Source organism: Limanda limanda, chromosome 2, assembly GCF_963576545.1.
Source record: "Limanda limanda chromosome 2, fLimLim1.1, whole genome shotgun sequence".
NCBI classification, from domain to species: Eukaryota; Metazoa; Chordata; class Actinopteri; order Pleuronectiformes; family Pleuronectidae; genus Limanda; species Limanda limanda.
The window spans coordinates 26,000,134-26,009,138 of NC_083637.1; positions in this window are offsets into that span (position 1 = coordinate 26,000,134).

Consider the following 9,005-nt stretch of genomic DNA (forward strand, 5'->3'; position numbering starts at 1 on the left):
ACGACCTCACATCCAGTCTATAGCCTCTGTTCCAGTAGATCAGTGCAGTTGTCATTCAGCATTTATTTCATTGGTGTCTGAAAAAAAATGAAGCATGGTCAATGAGCTTTCTTTCATTTTGTTAGATAATCATCATCTACTACAATACTCACTTTGATACCAAGTTAAATGATAGTTAGTTTATAAAGGAGACAAACTTGCTCTTCGTTATAAACTATAAACTCCTCTCTTCTGTTAAACCATAATATTGAAACTGCAAACTATTGGCTTATGGCAGATGATGTTCATTGAAGGCTGCTGAAAAGACTTAATACATATACAAATATTAGATTGTTTCAAAGCCAGCGTCGTAATAACATCCATTTCTATTATGTTCTAATGCTGTATTTGTACTTAATGACAGTAAGTGGAATTTTGAATTAGCTTTTATTACTTAAGCTGTTAACTGTGTTCAGATCAAGCTCCATTTTGTAGCTATACTGCAAATTTTATATGCCATCTCTACAGAAATGATTTCTATGACAGTAATTTTTTTAAACTTTATATGATAAAAAAGATGTCAAACAGACACATTGAGGTCTTTTATTTATGTTGACTAAGTATTGCTGTTCAGGCCTTGCAAGCAGTGGTGGATCGACAGAGGTACGTATGTTAGGCTAGGATCAGAACTTGGCACATTGTTAGTCCTTCAGGACGGGAACCTGAACCTCCCACAGATGTTAGTGACCTGACAACTTTCCACATCCAGTTGACACGAGACAAACAGTTTTCCCACCTTGAACTCAAACCTCCAGCAGCTAGATTGTTCTGCCCCCTCCATCGAGCTGACTGATGACTGTCGTACCCGCTCCCCGCTCTGATTCATCAAGCCGCTCGCTGTCAGCGCTGATCACGCTCTCTGCTTCTACGTGTCATTTCCAATTAGTGTTCCGATTTCTGCCACATTTGTCAACGCTTTTAACAAACAAGGGCAAGCTGTTCTATTTTTTGTAATTAGAAACCATGTGTTTATAAATGTTCTGATTAATGTTCCACAAGGTAATTGGTTGGCCTGGTAAACATTGGATTAACTTGTACTTGATTAGTTGCTCCTGAAATAGCAGCACATTTATTAATTCGCGAGAGGATTCTATCATCCAATTCCATGGCTAATGTAATCTTTTTTTTCTTGTCACTTTTGATTAAGTTTACCATTAAGAGCAAAAATGCGGTGCAGGGAAAAGCATGACGTACATTTTGATTGCTCTGACCACAAAAACATTATTCTCAGATTACAGCACAACAAAGAAACATTTTTTGTTTCATTTATCCCATTTTCGGTTTTATCTGTTATGTCCGGATGCATCTGAAAAAATCTGCTGATATGTTTGTACAAATGATCTTTGTGGAACTGAAAAATAAATGCAGTATTTCTTCACTTTGTCTCCCTGGTAGAGGTTTTACAATGGTCCTGTTGCCATTACTGTGAAAAACAGTCACCAGAGGTATAATTAAATCTCCAGTTGCAACATCAAATTAAAAACCAGACATTTTAGTGCTATTCAGACATAATTTATAGTGTTGAGATAAAATACAGCATTATCCCTGACACTGCAGGATAATAACATCCATCTATCAGAGGGCCAATCACTCAGCTATAGTCTACATATGGAAAGTGAAGTAGCGTTGGTAGAGACGGCTGCTGCAGGTTACTGTTGGGAGCTGTTGGGTTTTCTCTACAAACTTAAGGTCTCGACCTTATTATGTTAGGCTTTGGCTCTTAACTGAACAGAACATCTTTTATTACAATCGATTCTTCAGTTTTTTCCATGGACTTTTGTGAGAAGCACTTTGTTATTTCGTTAAGTTGTTTAGTGCTACACAAATAAAGTTATTATTATTATTAAAATGAATCAGTAATTCTCATATATGCATATTTTATAAATGTGGCGACACCGGCGAGCTAGTTCTGGCAGGACTCGCATTGCGCTGCGCCAATCATGTTACATATATCATGTGACATACAGTTAGGTCCATAAATATTTGGACATTGACACAATTGTCATTATTTTGGCTCTGTACACAACCACAATGTATTATGAATGAAACAATCAAGGTGTGCTTTAAGTGCAGACTTTCAGCTTTATTTTGAGGGTATTTACATCCAAAACACTTTTTATATGTTTATCAAGCTTATCAGGTGGTCTATTTAACCAGAGAGACATTTCCCATCAACCCCTCTTGCTCGCACTGCTTCTGCAGTATTGCCACCTGTTGCTTCAGCCCCTCCACTACCCCAGCATCCACCTGTAGCCTACAACGGGGGGGTTACAAGTATTTGCTCATCACTCCCATCATTCCTTTGTAATCATATGGGGGAGTGATTAAGTTGGAGCCTAGACGCCAAACACTAAATCTGTTGTAATGCTGCAATACATGTTCGAACGTGAGTTGTCTGACTGAACTGAAGATCAAATTTACAGTTACAATAATGTCTTTTGTTTCTATATTATTTGGGTTGTATGTGATATTTAATATCTCCAGATTCTACATTCTTCTTTATTTTCTCTCATACAACCCTCTTTGCAAATCAAAATCATACAGCATGCAAACATTGTCATAAAAAAGAAGCAAATACTTTGTGTACTTTTGATATGTGTAAGCTCATTGTTGTACTGTAGGAGCACAGGTATAGTAAAACACGTTTTTAAAAATGTGTTTCAAAGTTTTCCTTCATTCTTTACTTTAACCTAAGTTACATACAGCTGAGTACAGAACACCCACAAAACATTTCAAGACACCAAGAGAAGACAAAAAAGAAACAGTTAAATTTACCAAATACTTAAAACAAGAGTCTTAAGAATCAATACAAAAATTAAATATCACATTTAAATCGGATTGAATAAAATAAATGAATCAAGGACGGCTGGAGGTAAAATAAGGTGAGATTAAAACTTAAAAAACACAGAGGTTAAAGATGAGCTGAGCTTTATATTGTTGTTCAATGTTGCAGGTGGATGATGAGAAAAAATGGATTAACTGAGCTAATTAAAAAACTGTTGGCAATTTTCATGAGTGTGGTGTAAGAGGTTAAAAACCAATAAGGGCCTTACAAATAACTGTTTCTCCCCTAACAGAAACTCACATTGATAAGTAGTTCTTACCAATAATGAATTGGAAAGCTGAGTAAAAACAATCTTCAACTGATGCATTCATGAATGAAACGTCACCATAATCTTAAACTAATAAAAAAATCCCCCGGACAGGATAATAATAAATTGTACATTATTAATAGTTCTGTTGTTTATTAAATGAGATAAGTGAACAGCACATTAATAAAATCATAGAAAAACGAAATAGTGTTAATAAATAACCGCTGTCAGATCTCCTCATTCAAAGTGCACCTTTATTAAATATTACCCAACAGTGATGCCGGTATTCCTCTAATGCTCTGGATGAACGTTCGACTTGCAGGAAACTGCTCTGAATGAGTTAATGAGGCTGTCAGAACGGATTTGGAATGAAATGTTGGGAAAATCATAGCAGGTTTGGTTTGTCCACATACGTATGGCCACAGGAGCTTTGGCCACCTGGATTGTTTTTTCTATACTAAATTGAAAATTGTTGTTAAAATGTGAAATCATCAAAGTTTACCAAAGGTTACGACATACAGTACATTGCCCACTGACTCTCACACACTGGCACTGAACGTGGGTCATACATCTCTAATGCAGAATAGTTGCATGTGAGAGTAATTCATGGGAGACATAATCACACACATACACACACACACACACACACACAGGGGATATCAGAGAGCAGTTTGACTCACTGGATAATCTCTTTTATGGTAAGTTATGGTGCCATCAGAGCATGAAACACATGACTGTAGCCCAGAGGCTGCAGAGGCCTCCGTGATGCAGTGGCAGAGCCAGAGAGAGGGGACAGAGCTAGCAAGAAAGTTGTGGTAGCATTACACAACTAATTGTTGCCCCACGGACAGACACAGAATAATATATTGAAGTTAAAGGGCTTTTTCCTGTTTTGATTTCGGTCGACCCAGACATGTTAGAGATAACACCCTCAGAGAGTTCAACTGTCTCAGTAACTGAGTGGTTCAAAAGCCTCAGAATGCAGCGTGGCCTGTCTACTGGTAATTATCTGCAAATCTGCGAGTCTGTGTTTGTGACTGTAGAACATGAACATGCGCGATGGAGTAACAGCTGAAATACAGTCTTTGCAAAGCAACACAAGATCCACACCACTTAACGCTGAGTGTGTGTTCAATAAGTCAACCAACTGAAATACATACAGGAGGACAGTAGCACATTCTCCCCGAGTCATGTAGTTGTCATTAAGATAAAAATACCTAACTATATTGAACTTGAAAATGGCCACAGGAAATATCAATTACAACATGATCTAGCACAGCGTGATCAACTCTCGCTGCTGAGCTACATCAGTGGGTAACGACACAGACACGCAGGGACAATGTGAACTCAATGACATTTTCGCACAGCAGACAGGGAAGAGACGGCTCGGGGATAATGTTGTAATCATTATAACTGTGATATGAATAATTAATTTACTCTGTTTCCTATATCGACAACATACTCTGAATATAAAATGGAGAAAAGACAATGTGTGTGTGCTGCCAGCAACAAAAGGGATGACGTGTGTCTGCCTGCACATAAAGCAGCATTAACTCTCACACAGACATTTGTGTTTTTGTCATTTAGGAAGGCATCCCATTGACAAAAGAGACTTAACTTGGCTATAATGTACAAAATGCAAGCAAATAAACACAAGCAAGTATTAAAGTGGTGCACAGAAAATAACAGGTGTTTACTTCAGTTAAAGTTATTTTTCGGGTTTATTTTAACAATAACATTTTCATCATTGAACAGAGAGTGTGTGCCAGTGGAGTTCGTCACTTTATCTCTTTTTCTTGTTCTTTTGTTGTCAATTGAAGAAGATGGTTCTTTAATTTTCTGGTGTTTGTCAGGATTTACCAAAAGAACTGGACTGAATGGGCAGTATACAATAGTGAACACACTGCATGCATGTTTCAATTAGTGTTTAATCCCAATTATTAAAATGCTGTATTGTGTAATTTGCTAACATGGAGGAGGCTGGGTGTAAGATTCGTACAGCAGTCACCAGCCACCAGGGGGTGATAGAGAGGTTTTGGATTTACTTTTGGGGATCTGTCATGTTGTTTATCTTTACAATTAGTTGGTATTAAAACAAATCCTAAAGTTGCAGAATTGTTTTACATTAACACTTTCTCTTGATTGTAGCTAGGACCTAAATGCTTGGGTTTTGTTTACACCCACTTGACCACAGGGGGCAGTAATGACTATATGTATGGCAGCAAACAAACTTCTACAGGTTGAGAAATATTCTAATATTAAAATGTCACTTCTCATATTGTTCAAGACGGTATCATAAATCCGATATTGTGATTGGCTCCGCAAACATCTGTCTGAATCAGTGGTTAGCCTTTTGATGGGATTATTCTGTGTCCCATTCCCTGGATGATGGGACAGTCACAAAACAGGCTCGCCTTGCCAAATCTTGGTCTCCAACAATGACAAAAAACTGAAAAGTCTTTGTCTTTTAATGTAATTGTTTATTTTGTAGGGACAAAATGTTTCTGTAGGGGCAGAGAACATTACATGAACCAACATTCACCTGCACTTCATGAGCAATACAAGCACAAAGACACAAACCCAAACCTGTGAGATTCGATTGATTTTCTTAATTGGTCAACACTAACACATTTATAACGGATTTTCTTGTAAGAAGCATTGTGTTGAATAAAAACGTGGATCTTCAATGTGCTCTGTTACATGATTTCCCAATTTGTGTACAAGCCAGCAATTTGATTTGGATTTAATTCATTTTAGCTTTATGCTGAAAAGCAGACGATACATGGAGAAATGAAAAACATTCATGGAGCAGCATAACACGGTACCATGAAGTGCCATCTACAATGGGAGGCTCTTAGTAACGGAGGTCAGAGGAAATTGGAATGTCAGGCAGAATTGGAATTACATTGTTCGGTGTGATTCATTTTCTATTTTCCCCTGGGATTTGCAAAAATGGAATGGAGCTCAATCCTAATGGGAAATATTATCATATGTTATACAAATTCACATCTGAGTCCCACTAGAAGATTGCCTTTCGATGCCGTACTGGCATATTAAATCTTGTCGTATGACTTGATTAAAAGCCAAGTTGTGAAAATAGATGAAAAACCAACCTCATGCTTTGTTCAATGTGACACGTTTAATATATATTCACTCATTCATTAATTTTTGTAGTTTGTAGAGGATGAACAACAGATAGTCTTTGATCAAATTAATTTCAGAGTTTATGGTTGTTGAAAATTGGTTAAAATGTCGTAATTTTAATATTCTAATAAAACGTGTATTCAGATGTGTGGCTTTAAACTGTGTTATCTGAAGCTTTGTTGCTTTATGGGACATTGCCCAGACTCATATAGTTGCTGAAAAAAGAGATGGAAACAATTCAGTATCAGTTCCTTTCAAAAATAATGCTTATCAGTTAAATTATAATTTAGTACAGCGACATGTACATAGAGGCACTCAGTATAGCTCATAGCTCCACCAAGGCCCAACAGTCAATTTACACACATTCATATATATATATATATCATTTCCTATAAGTGTGACTTTTTGAAAAGTTGATTGAATTATTTTCCTGGGAAAAAGGTGAAAATGTTAAGGAAATGGATAAAAAAAAAAAATCCTGTATCTGCCCCGTATTCCTGACCCACACCAGAATTGAACGGTTTCTTCCCTGACCCAAACCACATCCCTCTACCAAGATTTGTCAAGTTGTATTCTTACTTATAAACAAACCAACATACAAACAAACAGGAAGGGTGAAAAAAATAACCTCCTTGGCATTAGTCAACTCACAAACTCAACACACACACACACACACAGGTTCTGAAAACTTTGTAAGGTGTTAGTGTGTGGAAATCCTTACCTAACTTTTTCCTCCTGTACTTACGAGGGTGTTGCAGACTTTCCCTTTTTGAGAAATCAGCTTGCCGTGGGATATTGGAGGAGGAGGAGGCAGAGAGGAAAAGTAGAAAGACAGAGATATGGTCCACCGCAGCAGAGAGGTGTTTCTTTGATGGCTGGCGGAGGCAGGAAATCACACGATTTAATGCTCGATGTTAAATTCGACAGCTCTCCCAGGCACACTTCAGACAGAACAGTGGGAGGGAGATGTACAACAACACAGCATACCGGGGTGGATGTCATGATTTCACTGCAAACATATACTATATTTAGTGATGTTTTCCTACACTGCTATAAAAAACTCTGTGACAAACAAATTGATTGAAACTAAGTCAGATATTATAAAATAAATGTTCTGCACCACTCAACAGTTTTACATAAAAAATGGATCAGTCTTGCTTCGGCTGCAACCAAACACAAAATACATTCTAATAAACCCAGAGCAGAGCAGGACCACACAGGGAACAAGACAAATGTGTCAACTCCCTGCTCAACAAATATTTTCTTCAGTAGTTGGTGGAGACACAACAGAGCAAAAAGGAGAGTAAGGTAATAACATCACCAGAGACACAACTGTAAAAGAATGCTAATGTTGCTTCATGGTTCATCATAAACAACTTGTTAAGGTGATAATACGTCAGTGTTTTGTTTGGAGCTTATTCTGCCTAAGTCAAATTATTCAGCTTAAAGCCTGTAATAGTTAAACTGGTTTGCTCAGTTTGTTTCTAACTTTGACAATATGGATTTAGTAAAGCCTCTTAAATGTTTTTAATTATTCAAAAATGACTACTGATATTCTACCATATTGCAAAAAAGTGTTTGCGCAGAGAGTAAGTGGTATGATGTCATCAGATGCTCAAGGAAACTGCAAATGGCACCAATAAGGCCATGTGCAGTATAAGTCAAGTGTCTGAGTCCTCCACTAAGCTCCTTGTACCGATTATTCGTTTGCCCTCATTGAACCGATTAGTACATTTTACTATTCTGAAAACCTGATTTAAGCATGTGGAGAATTAACAATTAAGAAAAAAACTCAAAATTAACTATCTTTTTTTCTGGTTTCATCATAAAGATTCTTATTGATTACAAACATGATTAAGACCTTTCCTGTTGTCCCTAACTCTTTATATGTCTAAATGTGTGTGGATCAGTGCAATTCTATAGTAGCCGTATAGTTACATCTGTCAACATACTTAACTATTTCTCTCATCATGCTTTTAGCATGTTTTCTTGTTTATTTAATATTTAAAACTCCTTCGGTAAAACCTTCTGGCATGTGAGTTTTGGTCTTGGGGATCAGAGACACACTCCGGTTTTCATGTCCCAGTTCCCAAAGGCAGTTCCACACTTCAACCTAACATGTCAGCTCCTTGTTTTTCCCCATCTAGACAAGATGGAGGGGATGATGGCAAATCATGTGGGATAGGAGATGGGTTTTTATCCCTGTGCATAACAGAAAAGGCTCTTCCAGGGTCAGCAGGGAAATGTTGATACCAGTAATACCAGTTACTGGTGAAAATGTTATGGCTGATCAGTGTATTTTTGCAATATATGGACAGCAAATAGTATCAGGATGTTTGTTATGAACAATATATTGTGTAGTAATGCAGTGCAGAATGCAGCAATATTAGCATCAAGTCAGACAAGCTGCCTGGAACTAAGGAGGAAGAACCCCATGTCTCTTAATAATTCATGTTTTGGGACCCATTGAAACCAAGCACAACTGCTACTCAAACATTTCAACCTGTTATTGATTATATTCAAACAGCTGTGTGAGTAAGTGTTATAATGTCACTAATATAATAGCATTCAGCGATCTCTGGTTCAAAACAACTTGTGTTTTACTCAGTTCTGGGAACATTGCAACATCAAGTCTGGTGGTATAAGAAGAATAAGCTGTCAGTTATTCATACATGACAAACCCTTACACTAATTTTGTGTCGGACATGGCGGTGCACAAGCCGACTTCCA